The sequence below is a fragment of the Theropithecus gelada genome, chromosome 18, assembly GCF_003255815.1.
Source record: "Theropithecus gelada isolate Dixy chromosome 18, Tgel_1.0, whole genome shotgun sequence".
NCBI lineage: Eukaryota > Metazoa > Chordata > Mammalia > Primates > Cercopithecidae > Theropithecus > Theropithecus gelada.
In genome coordinates this window covers 26,071,497-26,089,514 of record NC_037686.1, presented here as the reverse complement: position 1 = coordinate 26,089,514, position 18,018 = coordinate 26,071,497, and the positions used below count along the sequence as shown (strand labels likewise).

Here is an 18,018-nt window from a genome sequence, read left to right as displayed (position 1 = left end):
TTAGAAGTATGCAAGTGGTGTGGTTTTTTAGTTCATTATAATATGATGAAAAGGCATTTTTGAGGAAAGAGCAATTAATGTAGCTATTCTGTCTGGTGCTGGTACTTCAACTTTTCAGCATAAGGCATGTGCAATGTGTATACCTTTCAGGATTTTTGGTTGATTGCCTCAAATGGATTTTGTTTTCGGGGAATGTCTATGTCTATATGGGTTTGTTTATTTTCTTTTCGCCTTTGGTTTGTACTTACACAATTCCTTCCACAATTTTTATGAGGCATATGATTTTTAGCTTAGAAGCTAGGAACCTTGTTATGGATTTAAAAAATTTGATATTAGTATCTATTGTGGAGATATCTAGTCTTTCAAAAACTTAATTACCTCAAAAGACACTTTAATCCACATACAAAATTGAAAAGAATTTTTCCAAACTATGTAGATTTTACATATTATATTAATATATAACCCTTGTGTTTATGACTATCAGTGTGTATTCCCCTGAATGTATTTATTTTGTATTTTAAATAATTCATGATGAAAATTGTATCAGGCTACATCCATGATACATGATGTTTTTTAATTGTTTCCATCATGTCTACATGTTGGTAACATATATTTAGAAACTGGGATTTTTTCCCCTGTGTAAAATCCTGCTAGTAATGTACTACACACTACAAATAACATTATAATCTATGCTAAATATAGCTATTATCATAAAAATATTTAATTGCCAATTGAAGTGTGCTGTTTTAATTTCTCAGAATAGAGAGACTTGGGTGTTGCTGCAAAAACAGAGCACAGATAACACATGCACTTCTTTTCCCTGAAACTTAATGCTAGAAGAGACCATAGGTCCTAGAGTTGAACAGGTATATTAAAATGTTAGATGAAATTATTATATTCATATGTTAGGAAGTATGCACAAAACCAGAAGGGTCATACTTTGCTTAATAGCATTTAGGTTGTAACTATGCAGAACCTGGTACTCTTAAGAAAATGGAGACAAAGCAGGAAGTCAGGGAGTCCCTCTCAATGAATGATCATAAATTATTCCAACAACCTCTTTTTGGTGATTTCTGTTAGTAGTTCAGGACAGGACCCTTAAAAATTACAAAAGGAAAGAGGTAATTGTGTTCCTTTTGTCCTCCCCAGAGAACAAACAAAAGTAGTGTATCTCCCTTCATAGACTTTGGGTAGAAAGGAGAGAAACCAATGACTTTATTTCAGGAAGAGTGAAACTTAGAGGGCCGCTGCATGATGCAGGGAGCAGAATTAACAAAATAGGACTAGTAAAGAAAAAGAATAGCTAAGAAAAAAATGGGCACCATTTATTGAGATAACAGAGTAAAGTGTGTGTGTGTGTGTATATATATATATATATGATAATAATAAATTTTAAAAATGGTCAGGGACTTAGCCAATTTATTACCTTAACCAAAGATTTTCAATAAGTATTGCTAACAAGTTAAAATAAAATTTTATGTTTCTTAGAATTCTCCATTCCCTGTCATCTGTGCTTATGTCTTTTGAAAATACAGTGGTGGCTGACCTAGACACAAATGGCTAGTCAACTGAAGACTGGCAGGGACTTGTAATCTCTCTTAGGCAAATTTTGGTTTGGCCCTTCCTGCTCTCCTAAGGTATTGCTTGGGAGGACCAGGTCATCCTCCATAGTCAGATTCTCTCTTGAAAGGCAATGCTTCAGGAATCTGGGAAAGAAGTTAATCTATTCCGAACTGGTCTCAGAGTTTGGAATCTCATTTGGAAAGTCCAGGAGTCATTTTAAGAGTAAAAATCTTCAGGTCACCAAGGTCTTCTGAAAGCTCTGGGATTGGTAGGTGATATGGAAATGGTCTGAATTTTTGCATGGGAAACCAGAGTACAGAAAAGGGCAAGAGGAAGGAATGGGCAGGAAATTTACAACAGAAACCTCTGCTGGGGAACACTCAACAAGCCAACACATAAAGCATTAATATATATTTTCATAATGGTATAATGGTCTGTTAAATAAACTAAGGATAGTTTCTAAAACTGCCCATTGTGATTGATGGTTGATGTGTGTATTTTAAAATGTATTGAAAAAAATATTATTCAGCACAAGAGGTAATACTGTAATATGAACACGTTTTGTATTAGCTTTTAAAAATCAAATTAATGTTTGATTTGACCATATTTGATTCAATACTGTGATACATTGTTAAGCTAGAAGGGCCACTTTAGAGAACGGTTAAATAGCAACAATTTCTCCTTTCTTTCTTAAATTTGGGATTTATGCTGCCATGAAAATTTTTTATCCATATGCTGTAAGTTTGACTTCATATGTCTCAGGAAAATTATGTAAGATGCTATATTTATTTGTTTTCTTAAAGTTGCATGTAAGCGAATTGATAACGTGGTGTGTGGGGAAGGTAGCCAGAGCAATTGTTGAAATTAGGTTGTAGAAAGAAAAGAATGTCAGACTGGGATATGTTCTTTTGATGATAGATACTTTTGAGAGCAGATGGGGGTCACTGGGCATTTGTGAACCAGGAATGAAAAGTAGAAGCAGTGCTCTGTTAAGATGTATTTATTCTTTAAATGTTGAGTAAGGATAATAGTTGGGGAAGGCGGTTAGGACTAAGAACCTAAACTAACATAGAAATACTGGAAATTAAAAGTAGAAAATAAATGGAAAAGAAATCATAGACATATAATCTATGGAATTTCATTTATTAATTTATTCAACCAAGATTTATTTGGCAGGCTAGGCTCATGGCAAGCAGTGACTCATGCCTGTTAGCCCAGCACTTTGGGAGTCTGTTGCAGAAGGATCACTTGCGGCCAGGAGTTCAAGATCAGCCTGGTCAACAGAGTGAGACTGTCTCAAAAAAAATTTAATACAAAATAAAAGGTGATTCATTTGGTTTCATCCAAATAACAGATGAAAGGATAGATGATAAGAAGGACAGAGCATCAGCATTTCATAAAAACAGTCTGGTGAGCATGACCAATAGAGAATTGTATTATTTTGTAGTGGGCAGTGTGGTAAAGTAAGCACAGAAGATAGACTTGACCCACGACTGGGTAGCATTAAAGAAAGAACCTTCAAGATTGAAAATGCATGGGTGCCATTATAGACATAGGAAAGTCGATAGAAAGAGGGAGTTTTTGAAGAGGGTAGTGGTGGTAATGGGAGGCAGGAACGAATTTGATTTTAGACATCTTAAGTTTGATCTTTAAGTCTTTAAAAGCATATATTGCATTTAATTATAATAGCTAACTTACGCATAATGTAGATCATTTACAAATGTCTGTTTTAGATTACATTATTGCATAAAATTTCAAAGCATCTTTAGCATTCATTGAACTACTCTATATGTTGTTTCCTCTTTAATGCTGGTATATATGTATGTTGTTTCCTCTTTAATGCTGGTATATAGCATTTAGAGTATATGAAAACTTGTCATGTATTTTTCATTTAAAGTATACAAACTCCTAGTATAACAAAAAAATTGTCTTTTATTACTGGAGTCTGACAGTTCTAAAATTTAATAACTTTTAATTTGGGAACTTTTATACTTTTGCTCTTGGCATTGATATACAGTAAAAATAAATTTGAGGCAAAGGAACAAAGTATATATCCAGCTGAGTTTTGGGAAAAGCATTTTGTAGTAATTATCCAATTAGTTAAAGATAAAAGTATTTTATTTTCTTTTCATATAGATAATTGCTATAATTTTATATCATTGTGGTCCTGAAATGATCATAATTATAATAATTACAATAACAACCTCAACAATTAACAGTTGTTTGATACTTTATAATTTTTAATTGATAGAGAAATAAAACAATTCTAACAAAAGATCCCTCTGTACCTATTTAAAAGAAAGAGAGATAACACAATATTTTATGGAATATATTAAGTGACATAAAAGTGACTATGAAGTCTGAACAGAATTTCATACACATACACAGTAAAGTGAGAAGAATGAGCAGTCACAACTTCTCTATCTTCTTGATAGATATGGATGCAACTCTTTTTATTTATCCCGTGAGAGAGACCCCTAAGCTAATTCTGGAGGTATACATTTATAGTTTTAATGGTCAGAAGTCCCCAGTCTTGAATTGGAAAGTCAAAAGTTTGGGCCTTTTATTCAGGCCTATATGTTTTTGAGAAGACACACTAAAGAGGAAAACACACTGAAGAGGGTACGATGAAGAGGCAACTGCCTCCCTGCTTCAAAGAAAACTTATCCTTTAACCCTTACACTATGCACCCTTTAATTTACATTATCTCATTGAACTGTCACAACACTGTAAGATACATACAATTACTATTATGTCCCAGGTTTATGAGTGAGGAAACTGATACTAAGAAAGATTGAGGAATATTTTTAAAGTTATATAACTAATAAACAGAGGCTGATTCCAGCTCATTCTGCACCTCACATTGTCATTTCTTAAGATGCATTGTAGAGAGTCATTCTTGTATCCTACAAGAAAAGGTAAAGAAAAAATTGTTTTTATTGTTTTTTCTTGGGTACCTATATATAGCTTTGATCTCTGTAAAAATAAGCAGATTACTGGTCATAGTCTGTTATCTCACAAAAACTCATCCTATTCTAGGAAGAGGAAAATTATAAAGATGATTGGAGCTTTAATAGGGAAACTACTATCATAGGATGCAAAAGATTATCCATTCGTCCATCTATACATGCATACATACATATTTGCATACATACATTAATTCATTTATTTGTCATTCATTCAATGAGCATTTAATAAACCCCTACTATGGACCTGCTTTTGCCAAAGCACACTGTAAGTACATGAAGAAAATCAGAGGCTTTCTCTCCCTTCAAAGATCATACTGCCTTCCTTGATGTGGACGAGGTACTGGGCTAGCTACTCTTTAGACATGAACTCATTTATTTGTAACTCGTGTGCTGTAGTGTAAATCCTACAGCTGCCCCTGTTCTCCCTATAAGGAAACTAAGGCTCAGAGAAATTACATGCAAACCACACAGGTTGTGAATGACAGGACTGAGTTCTGATTATATGTTTTTCTGGCTGCAGAGCTCATGGTCTCAACCACAGTGTGATTCGACCTGTTTCCCTAGTGTGAAAAATGTCATGATGAAGATTAGTGCAAGATATAGTGCTGGCAGAAAGGAGAATGTGAGGACAAGTTGGCAATGATAGTCTGGGAAGACTTTAGCACATGAGATTTCTCTTATTTGTAATATGGAGATAACTAGTTCATGGAATTGTTTGGGGAATTAAAGGAAATAACTAATATAATGGAACTTGCTGCACTGGATGCTTAATAACTGAAAGCATCCACTCACTATCACTTATCTCCAGTTTCAGTTTCAATTACTGGTCACATTTCTTTTTCTTGCCTTTCTTCCATCTTTGATTGGTATTTCAGAAGCATTTAGTCTATGAATATACATTCTACCTCTCCTACCCTTTACTTAAAATTTTGGAACATGATTAAAGATCAACAGACAACTTTTCAACATTTGATCATTCATGTGAATCCACTGGGATTCATAATTGGGATAGGAATCGTGAACATATTCCTCTCAACTTTAGAAAATACCATCATGTTTCCTGGCATAGTTTAATTCTTTACCTGCAGATAGAAAGGGGTTTGGTGGGAGGGATGTCTTCAGAGTTTTTCATCTGGGAGAGTGAGCCGTCATTACTGGCTAGGGAACTTGCCTTTTTGTGTATGTAGCCTTATTCAAAGATTTGATGGAATGGGTTGCAGAGAAGTGTATGAAAATTAGAGTAAGGAAAAGGCAAAGTGTATAGTCAGCTCTTAAAAAGAGTCAATGAGATCAATATCTGAGCCCAAACATCAGAATTTACTAAAGTATATTCAAAATTTTGTATTTATAGAAAAAGTCTTCATTTTTGCTCCTGACTTCATGCCTATGTATAATTTTATATTGCTGCCTGAACCTGTATTTTTGTAAATCACATGCATAACTTCATGCAACAGAAAACTGTTTAAAGATTATTATTATTGTGATAGAATAAATTATATCCCATACCTTTAGTAAAATCTATCTATAGCATTATAAACTGTAGCCCTATATAATAAATACTAAGAACAATAATCAACATTACAATATTGCTAAATATGATTTGTAGAACAAACCCAGGGTGTATTTTAAAAGTAGAATAAGAAATTAACTTTGATTGATACTGTCTGTAACTTCCAACTTTGTCTAATATCGGTCACTCCAACTATGAAAAGGTTAAAACTTAAAAAGGAAGAAAAAAACCGAAATTCTATAATGCTTTTCTAATGCTTTGAAAGAAGTTTAGAAATTTAGAAAATCCCAGAGGCCACGACTTTATTTAAGAATGCTGCAAATGTGAATCCACTTCTTAGAAATTGCTTTAAGCATGTAAGAAATGTAAGGGTGATAACGAAGGGTTTTTTTTTTTTTTTTTTTTTCACTTTAGCTAATAAGGTCCCCATGGATAACTATTTCCCATATCAGGAAAGAGACATGTGCTTCCTTTAACACCTGCCACATAGAGAATATTAAGGATTTTCTTTGCCTTTAGTTCTTTCCTCTGTCTGCCATTCTTCACAGTAGGGAATGGGGGGAAAAGGCCCAAGAATGTGATTTTTTTCACTTAATTTTTGTTACAACTTCTCACAGCATTGTTCCCAAGTTCTTCTCTTAAGCTGAGAATTTTAACCTTTTACTTTAGCCTTGCTTCTTTTTGACCTCAAGACTTGATTTTCTTAGTGGCTCATCCTATCTTAAAATTTATGTCATAGTTTTTATCATCTCAAGAAAAGTAACAATGCTGGGACTAACATTATTAGTAACTCTCTTATTTTAAATATTTGGGTTCAGAGGAAATAGCAATTGAAAGCAAAATATGTGTTATTGGACCTGCAATAGAAAACTCGATTTATAATCTGGCATAGTTTTTCATTATGTTTTTTCATCCTAGAATAGTTTTGATTATCAGACAAAATTATCTGGAGTGTTCGTTGCCAACCTAAATGTTCTCTGCACCCATTTCTAATATTTTAGAGGACAAATAGATCTTTTACTAATTTTACAATAAAAGGACACGAATACAAAATATATTTCTGACCAAATTTATATGAACAATTTTCACATGGGATTGCCCTGAATTCTGGGCTGTATCATTGTCATCAGAGCATATCTCACATGGTTCTTTTTGCTGTTTATCCATCTCACATGGTTCTTTTCGTTGTTTATCCTCCGTGATACCTAAGTTAGAAACACAAGGAGATTCCATTAAATGATACAATTGACTCATTTTTCATTGCTCTGCAGCATAGGAAAGTGGAAAGTACAGAGTTTGGTTTAACACACTATCTCTGTTCGTATCTCAGACTCATCCTTCCACAGTGGTTTGCTCACCCATGTACTAATGGGCTAAGAACTCCTGCCTTGCATGTTGTTTTATTTCAAAGTTCAATGGATTAATAAAGTATATTAATAAATATACATTTATTTTAAAAATACATATTCATCATTGAAGCATTTTTCCTCAGGAAAGTGGCTTCAATCACCTCAAAATAGCTTTATCCTCAAAATAGCTTCTATCACCAATATAAGATTAATAAAATATTACATATTCACGTGAAGTATATAGTCATGAAAAAATTCCAAAAAATACCAAAATGTATAAAGAAAAAGGAAGGGTCCCCTGTTATTCACTCCCAATCTACTGTGCCCCCAGCAATAATCTCCATTAACAGTTTGGCACGTACCTTTCCAAACAAGAGAGATAAATAGATCAATCAATAGTTTTTATTTAAAAATATAGTCACCAAAATTTTGGACACAGATGCTTCTCAACTTTCAATGGGATTGCATCTCAGCAAACCTATTGTAAATTGAAAATATTCTAAATCAAAATGGGTTTGATATGCCCAAGGTACTTAACACCATATCTCAGCCTAGCCTACCTTAAACATGCTCAGAATACTTACATTAGCCTACAGTTAGATGGAATTATCTAAAACAAAGCCTGTTTATAATAAAATGTTGAGTATCTCATGTAATTTATTGAATGCTGAACTGAAAGTGAAAAACAGAATGGTTGTATGGGCGCTCAAAGTACGGTTTCAACTGAATGTGTCTTGCTTTCACACCATCATAAAGTCAAAAAATTGCTAAGTTGAACCATTGTAAGTCAGGAACCGTCTGTATATGTTTTTCATTTTTATCATGATTTTGAATCAGTTGTTGGAAAGAACATTTTGCCAATGTTTTGCTGATGTTTTCATTGTGTTCAGCTGTTACTACAAAAGAACTAACAATTTACAGGCTAAAGAAAAGTGGAATGGGATTGACCACACACTTATTTTTTTGGAACCATTCATTAATTGTGGCAAAGATTTGCTGAAATGACAAGTAAATGCACATCTTAACTTTATACAGAAATGGAGGCTAAGCCAAATAAAGACTTGCTCTTAAAATATTGCTCTGCAAATGTCTGCAGAGCTGAAATGTGTAAATTAGAGATTCATTGAAGTCTGCTAGCCAAAAGTGAAAATGAAAGTGCTTTCAGCTTGCTAATTAATGCTGCATGTGGAATTTGCAGGGAGAAAAAAAAAACCACCCAGACCTATGAGCAAAAGCAGTGATCTGGTTGTCTTTTGACAACCAGTGTCTCATTCTATTATGCTACTCAATATGGAACCCTTAGTAATAAACCTGTCTTTTGTCCCCAGCGTAGCCGCTTAAAATTAGGTGACATATTCTCTACCTTGTTATTGTGTGACAATAAGATGAGGGAAAAGAATATCCAAAATTGATCAAATTCCAGAATAAAACATGATATAACTATATTATATAGCTGTGATTTTAATGTTCTGATTTGTATGTTGTTTATATATTTTACATTTTGTTTCTTTTATGATACATAATACTTTACATACTTACATGATACATGTAAGTATTTTTTACATGCATAGAATGTGTAATGATCAAACCTGCTTATTTGGGGGCACCCGCCACCTTGACTATTTATCATTTCATCACCTTGAAAAGGGTAACATTTCAAGTTCTCTGTTCTAGCTATTTTGAAATATACAGTACACTGTTGCTAATCATAGTCACTTTAGCCTGTTATCAAACCTTAGAACTTATTTTTCTATCTAAACTGTAAGTTTATACCCATTCATCTACCTCTCTTCATTTCCCCTACTCATTCTAACATACTTACCCACCTCTGGTATCTATCACTCTGTTCTCTATCACCATGATATCAAATTTTTTAGCTCCTATATATGAGTGAGAACATGTGGTATTTATCTTATTATACCTGGGTTCTTTGACTTAACATAATGACCTCCAGTTCCACCCATGTCACTGCAAATGACATGATTTCAATCTTTGTTATGGCCAAATCATATTCTATTATGTATATGTACCATATTTTCTTTCATTTGTTTACTGATGGACACTTAAACTTATTCCATATTTTTGCACAATAAACACGCTAGTGTAGGTATCCTTTTGATATACTGATTTCCTTTGGATGGACATCGAGTAGTAGGATTGCTGGATCATATGGTAGTTCTATTTTTAGTTTTTTGAGAAATCTCCATGCTGTTTTTCATAGTGCTTGTACTAATTTACATTCATACCAACAGCGTATAAGTGTTTGCTTTTCTCCACATCCTTGCCAACATCTCTTACATTTTATTTTCTGTGATAGCCATTCTGACTGGGCTAAGATGATCTCTCATTGTGGTTTTGATCTGCAGTTCCCTGATCATTACTGATGTTGAGCATTTTTTCATATACCTGTTAACCATTTGTATGTCTTCTTGTGGGAATTGTCTGTTTATGTCCTTTGCCAAATTTTTAAGACATTATTTGGTTTTATATTGTTGAGTTGTTAGAGTTCTTTGTGTATTTTGGGTATTAGTCCCCTGTTGGGTGAACAGTTTGCACGTATTCTTTCCCATTTAACAGGTTGTTTCTTCACTTTGTAGTTTATTTCCTTTACTGTGTAGCGCTTTTTAGTTTAATATAATATTATTTGTCTTTTTGTTTTAGTTTCTATGCTATTGAAGTCTTAGCTGTGTAGACCAGTCCTGAAATGTTTTCCTTATAGTAGTTTTCTTTTAGTAGTTTTATAATTTGGGGTAAGTTTAAGTCTTTAATCCATCTTGAGTTAATTTTTATACATAGTGAGATGGATCCAGTTTCATTCTTCTGCATATGAGTACTTAAATTTCCCTGTACATGTATTGAAGAGGGTGTCTTTCCCTAGTATATATTCTTGGTGTCTTTGTCAAAATTAGCTGGGTGTAAATATGAGGATTTATTTTAGGATTCCCTACTCTGTTCCATTAGTCTATGTGTTTATTTTAATAACAATAGCATGCTGTATTGGTTACTATTGCTTTGTAATATAATTTGAAGTCACATAGTATGATACCTCCAGCTTTGTTCTTTTTACTCAGGATTACTTTGGCTATTCTTCTCATTTTTGGTTCTATATGAACTTTAAGTTTTTTTATTTCTGTGAAAAATGACTTGGTATTTTGATAGGGATTGTGTTGAATCTGTATGTTGCTTTGAGTAGTATGGTCACTTAACAGTATTAATTCTTCCTTTTCATGAGCATGGATATATTTCTATTTGTGTCCTCCTGTGTTATTTTAATCAGTGTTTTGCAGTTTTTCTTGTAGAGACCTTTCACTTCCTTGATTAAGTTTATTTCTTGGGATATTTTGTAGCTATGGTAAGTGGAATTGCCTTCTTGATTCATTTTCAGCTATTTCACTATGACGTACAGAAATGCTACTGATTTTGGTATGTTCATTTTGTACTCTGCAGCTTTACTAAATTTGGTTATTAGATATAATAGTTTTTTGGTAGAATCTTTGGTTTTGCTAGATATAAGATGTAATCTGCAAAGAGAGACAATTTTACTTTCTTTGTTTTTGCAATTTTGATGCTATTTATTTATTTATTTTTTAAGATCGAGTCTCACTCTGTTGCCCAGGCAGGAGTACAGTGGCACAATCTTGGCTAACTGCAACCTCCACCTCTCGGGTTCAAGCAATTCTCCTGCCTAATCCTTCTGTAATCCTGAGTAGCTGGGATTACAGGTGTTTGCCACCACTCCCAGCTAATTTTTGTATTTTTAGTAGAGACGGGGATTCACCATATTAGCCAGGCTAGTCTTGAACTCCTAACCTCAAGTGATCCACCCATCTCAGCTTCCCAAAGTGCTGGGGTTACAGACATGAGACACTGTGCCAGGCTGATGCCATTTATTTATTGCTATTGCCTGATTGCCTTGGCTAGAACTTCCAGAAATACGTTGAATAGGAATGATGAAAGTGAGCATCCTTGTCTTGTTTCATATCTTAAGGAAAAAGCTTTCAACCTTTCCCATTCAATATGATGTTAACTGAGGGTTTGTTGTATACAACTTTTTTTATGTTGAGGTATGGTCCTTCTGTGCTTAATTTGTTGAGAGCTTTTACTATGAAGTGAGGTTGAATTTTATCAAATGCCTTTTCTGCATCTTTTGTTTTTTTCCCTTCATTATATTGATGTGATGCATTTTCTTTTTATTGATTTGGTACATGAAACCACCCTTGCATCCCAATATAAATCTCACCTGCTCATGGTTTATTATCTTTTTGATGTGCTGTTACATTCTGTTAATTAGTATTTTGCTGGGGATTTTTGTATCTCTGTTAATCATAAATATTGGCCTGTAGTTTCACTGCTTGTCAAATCCTTGTCTGGTTTTGGTATCAGGGTATTATTGGCCTTATAGAATGAGTTAGGGAGAATTTCCTTCTCTTTGATTGTTTTGGAATAGCTTGAGGATTAGTATTATTTCTTCTTTATATCTTTGGTAGAATTCATCAGTGAATTTATCTGGTCCTGGTCTTTGCTTTGTTGGAAGATTTTCATTACTGATTCAATCTCACTACTCATTACTGGTCTGTTCAGATTTTCTATTTGTTTCTGATTCAATTTTAGTAGGATGTATGTTTCCAGAAAATTATCCATTTCCTATAAGTTTTTCGATTTGTTAGAGTATAGTTGTTCATAATAATGTCTGATGATCTTTTGTATCTCTGTGGTATCAGTTGTAATGTCTCCATTTTCATTTCTGATTTTTTTAAACTTGAGTCTTCTATCTTCTTTTCTTGGTTAGTCTAATAATTTATTAGTTTTGGTTATTTTTTAAGAACTAACTTTTGGTTTTATTGTTTTTTATATTGTTTGTTAGTCTCTATTTCATTTAGTTCTGCTCTAAACATTATTTTTTTTCCTTTTGCTATTTTTGGGTTTAGTTTATTCTTGCTTTTCCAGTCCCTTGGGGATCGTCATTAGATTGTTTATTTGAAATCTTTCTACTTTTTAAATGTAGGCATTTATTTCTATAATATTCCCTCTTAGTACTATTTTTGCTATATACCATGAGTTTTGGTATAATATGTTCCCATTTTCATTTGTTTCAAGAAATTTTTAAATTTCCAACTTAATTTCTTCATAACCCAGTGGTCGTTCAGGAGCATACTGTTTAATTTACAAGTATTTATGAGTTTCCAAAGTTTAACTTGGTGTTGATTTTTAGCTTTATTCCATTATGGTCTGAGAAATACTTGATATAATTTTTAATCTTTCAAATATTTTTAGACTTGCTTTGTGGCCTAACATATAGTAGGTCCTGGAGAATATTCTATGTGTTGATGAGAATAGGGCGTATTCCGCAGTTATTGAATAAAATGTTATATTAAATGTCTGTTAGGTTTCCTTGGTCTAATGTGCAGTTTAATGTTTCTTTGTAGATCTGTCTAGATGATCTGTGTAATGCTTAGAGTAGGGTGTTGAAGTCTCCCGCTATTCTTGCTTTAGAATCTATTGCCATATTTAGATGTTTTTAGATCTTGTAATATTTGCTTTAATGAATCTGGGTGCTCCAGTGTCAGGTACATATATATTTAGAATGTTTATATCATTTAGCTGTCTTATCCTTTTATCATTATATAATGACCTTCTTTGTCCTTTTTTTTTTCCTTTTTAGGGTTTTTGACTTTAAGTACATTTTATGTGATATAAATATAGCTATTCCTGCTCACTTTGGGACTGTTTGTTGTTGCTTTCTTTTAGCGGGGCGGCAGGGTCTTACTCTGTGGCACAGGCTGGAGTACAGTGGCATAATCTCTGCTCATTACGACCTCCACTTCCTGAAATTCAAGTGATTCTCATGCCCCAGCCTCCTGAGTAGCTGGGACTACAGGTGTGCACCACTACGCCCAGCTGATTTTTGTATTTTTAGTAGAGAAAGGGTTTTGCCATGTTGGCCAGGCTGGTTACGAACTTCTGGCCTCAAGTGATCCACCCGGCTTGGCCTCCCAAAGTGCTGGGATTACAGGCCTGAGCCACCGTGTCTGGCTTCACTTTTAGTTTTCTTGTGTGGAATATCTTTTTACATCCCTGCACTTTCATTCTATAATGAGTCTTTACAGGTAAAGTTTATTTTTTGTGGGCAGTTTGTAGTTAGATTATTTTAAAAATTCACTCCACAAGTCTATGTCTTTTAGGATGAGAATTTAATTCATTTACATTCAAGCTTGTTACTGATGTGTGAGATTTTGTTTCTGTCATACTGTTATTTTCTGGTTTAGTATATTCTTTGTTCCCTTACTTTTTCCTCATTTGTGTCTTTGCTTTACCAGTGATTATTAGTTACTATGTGTTTTCATGATGGTAAATGCTGTCCTTTCACTACTGGGTTGGGGACTGCCTTGAGCATTTCTTGTAGGGAGAGTCTAGTGCTAATGAATTTCCTTTGCTTTCAATTGTCTGGGAAAAATTTTATTTCTCCTTCATTTATGAGGGATAATTTTGCTGGGTATAGTATTCTTTGTGATTTTTTTTTCTTTTTAATACTTTGAATATATCATCCTGTTCTCTCCTGGCCCATAAGATTTCTGCTGAGAAATCCATTAGTCTAATGGAGTGTTCCTTTATAGGTGACCACATGCTTTTCTCTTGCTGTGTTTAGAATTCTCTATTTATCTTTGATTTAAGATAGTTTGATTATAATGTGCCATGAAGATCTTGTTGCATTTTATCTGTTTGGGGATCTCAGAACCTCCTCTATCTGAATGTCTAAATCTCTTCCTAAATTGGGGAGTTTTCATTTATTATTCTATTTAATAAGTTATTGAATGCTTTAATTTTCTCTTTGCCTTGTGGGACTCCCATAATTTTAATACTTGATTGTTTTATGGGTTTATCATATGTCACAAAAATTTTGCTCATTCTTTTTATTCTCTTTATTTTTTTCTGACAAGGTTATTTCAAAAGACCTGTCTTCAGGTTCTGGGATTTTTTTCTTCTGCTTGATCTAGTTTATTGCTGAAGCTTTCAAATGTGTTTTTTATTTTATTCAAATAATTATTCAGTTCTAAAACTTCTGGTATTTTAAAGTAATATCTATCTGTTAAATTTTCATTCATGTCCTGAATTGTTTTTTCTGATTTCTTTGTATTGTTTTTCAGATTTCTATTGTAACTCACTGAGGTTCTTTAGAAGCAATAATTTAATTTCTTATTCTGGGATTTCATGAATTTCTTTCTGATTGGGATCTATTGCTGGAAAAATATTATGTCCCTTTAAAGGTATCATACGTTTTTCCTTTTGCATGTTTCCTGTGCCCTTACATTGGTATCTCTGCATCTACTATATAGTCATTTCTTCCAAATTTCTGAATTTGCTTTCATCAGGGACGACTTTTTCCTGAATATGTACCTATGGTGTTGGTTGAGTAGGGCACTTTGGCTTGGATTTTAGATGTGTGCAGTAGTGTAGTCTTTATAAAACTTCTTTGGCTGTAAACATCATCAGTAGTATCTGTGATTTTCCTAGTGGCTTAGGGTGCGATTGCTATTGGAGGCTGTGATGAAGTTTTCCTGTGGGCTAGAATGCCAGGAAGGCCAGTCTTTAGGCCCCATGGTGGCAGCAATGGGCTGAGATGCCTGTCCTTGGGTCTCAGAGTGGTGCACCCTGGTGTTATTTGGTTCAGGTGAACCGATTCTTGAGCCTCCAGGTGGCTTACTCCAATTCTGGTAGATAGCAGTGGGCCAGGTGGGTGGGTTCTCAGGTCCCTGGGCAGCTAGCATGGCATGGGTGAAGGTAATAGGACAACTATCTGGGTCCCACATGGTGAGTGCTTATATTGGCAGTGGGACTGTGATGAGCTAAGTGGGCCAGTCTCAACACTCACAGGTGCTATGTGCAGGTAGATGCCAGCTGTGGTGGTAGCAGGGTGGGTAGTCACAACCTCAAGCCCCAGGAGGAGTGTTCATGTGCATTGGTGGTGGACTGGGCTAAGCAATCTCTTTGCCTCCAGACTCTGTGCTCTGGGATGGGAAAAGTTGGGCAACACTGGGCCAGGTGAGCTCATCTTCTGGCCTCCTGATGGTGTGTGTGAGTGTCAGCATGGTTGGCAGGGGTGGGGTGATCCCCAGGCCACCATCATAATGCTTAGGTTGTGGGCAGCAGTGGTTACGCTGCAGCCTTGCCACTGGATAGGGTGGTGCTACCTTCAGTGGCAGCAGCCTAGCCTAGTGGCTGGGGAATGTGCACACCGCTTGCACCCAAGCTTTAGTAGAATTCATGCCTAAGACCTGCCGTCGTAGCTGGCTTCTTGCTTGCACTTTCTTTGTGCTTTCCCCTTAGACGCAGTAATGTTTGGTGGTTGCTCACACCTAAGTCCCAGAGGCAAGAGCCAGGGCTTGTCGAGCACCTCAGCTGCAGCACCAGTGGAAAGCGGAAGAGTGCAGTGTGTTGCCACTGGCGCTCTAAAATGGCAGCTTGTTGGAGCCCCTTAGATCTCTGGGTGTTTTTGGGACCCAGTGTGAGCCCTCTCTCTGGGGCAGTGCCATTGTAAGGTCTCCCAGCAGCTCCCTTTGTTGGTTTCAGGACCTATGAAGAGTCAAGGGGCTTTCCTGTGGCTCGGATTGCCACAATCCGTGGTGGAAATGTGGACTGTTGAAGGTTTCTCACTTAGTCTTTCCTTGTATTGAGGAGTCTCTCTTGGCATCCGGCACCCAGTTGATTTCAGGTGAGCAGATGCCTTTCTTTCTTCTCCTTTAGGTAGTTGCTGTCACTTTCATATTGAATTTTAGCGTTTTCTCTTGGATAGTATAAAATATCTACTCACTATCTTGGTTCTTCTTAGTGAAGGAGGCAAGTATGAAATGCCTCTAGGCAACCATCTTGAAGCTCCTCTACAAATTTTTTATGAGGGTCTACCAAATCAACAAGAAGTTAGTGGATTATTGCTGGTCCTCAAAACTCAGTTACTTATCCATGACAAGATATGTATGGGACTTGGAAACAAGCAATGATATATCTGTTGAATCTAATAATAAATGGGCTTGGATTTTGCGTGTCTTTTCTTTACATTTCATGTTCAAAGTTGTTGCTTTTGTTTTATTTTGTTTTGTTTTGTTTTGTTTTACAAACTGCTTGTCCATGATAAATTAGAAACACAAGACTGGACTCTTCATCACGGAGAGTTTGAGAAGCACTGCAGTAGGCGCTAGATACAACAGAGAACAAAAACAGACCTAGCTTGCTCTCTCAGAGCTTGAGTCCTGGGAGACACCCAGATATTAATCAAATAACAACTCTCCAGTGATTTTGGTATTCATACTGAGATGAGTGCCCTTCCTGAACTACTCTTCTCCTCTCTCCACCCCTTCACTTTTATTTTCTCATCCATTCCACCCCCTTGTGATCCCCTATCCTGCCACCTCTTTACCCATTCACCTCTCCTCTCCCTCCCTCCCCCCAGCATGACTTGTTCTCCCTATTGTCAACCTTAATCTTTTATTTTTTTTTTACATATTTTGATTTTTATATCTGACAAACTGTCAATTTAAGCAATTGAGTAAATAATCATCTTTTAAATTTTATTTTTAATTGACAATAATCACACTTATGAGGTACACAGTGATGTTTTTCCATATATAGTATATGTAGAATAGATCAAAGTAATTAGTATATCTGTTATCTAAAGCATTTATTATTTCTTGGTGTTGAGAACATTCAATATGCTCCTTCTAGCTATTTGAAACTATATATTATTATTATTAACTGCAGTCATCCTATAGTGGTATAGAAAACTGGAACTTATTTCTCCTATCTAGCTGTAATTTTGTATCCATTAATAAATGTGTCTCCAATCAACAAATACAAAGCTATTTCAATATTCCAATGTTTGAAGAGTATGATATTCTCTCTTTGATTACCAAAGAGTATATTCCTATATGCCTTTTCCTTTGTCCCTTCCTCCTTTCCTTCCTTTCTTCCATCCTTCTATTGAGGAATTTACTTAGAATCTCTTGAGCCCTAGATATGTGGCGGAAATTAGGCCTTTTGTCCCACTATATTTTCCTCTCCATACCCCTAGAAGAAAAAATAAGCAAAAGAAATAAGAGAATTTGAATTCATGATTCTTTGAATATTTAACCTAGTTATGCTGTGTCTTAGGATGCAATTTCTTTGCATGTATTCTTTAAAAATGAGTAGAGGTTAACATGGCTTTTGAAAATTACTTAGAATATCAAATATAATTGGCACTGCTCATTTTTCTAAAAGCCCAAAAATATAATCAAAATGGAATTTTATTTAGATCAGTACTTTACTTTGACTTTAAGATAGGACTCATTATATAAATGAAGAAACTATTTATTTTCAGAAGCATAGAATCACTGAATTATAGTACATTTCACATTACTTAATAACACTTGTAAGTAATAGTCGAAGTGATTTGTGTGTGAAAAGTTGTGGAACTTTTTCCCAGTTTAATTTATTAGTTCATTTTAGTTTTTGTCACTATATTTATTATTGAAAATTGGTTATTATATTGTATTGGTTGTATAAAATAGTACTTTAAGGAAAAATTATTTGAATAGAATTTTAAAAATCTCACCTCTTGACTTTGTATTATCTAGAGAATAATGCTCAATCCACA

The 18,018-nt window shown here is 34.7% G+C and overlaps 1 protein-coding gene across 13 annotated transcripts in view; it reads left to right on the top strand.

Annotated features, from left to right (window-relative positions):
- NOL4 (nucleolar protein 4) overlaps positions 1-18,018 on the top strand; it is a 394,115-nt gene that overhangs the window by 176,721 nt on the left and 199,376 nt on the right. The gene's annotated exons all lie outside the window — the stretch shown is intronic.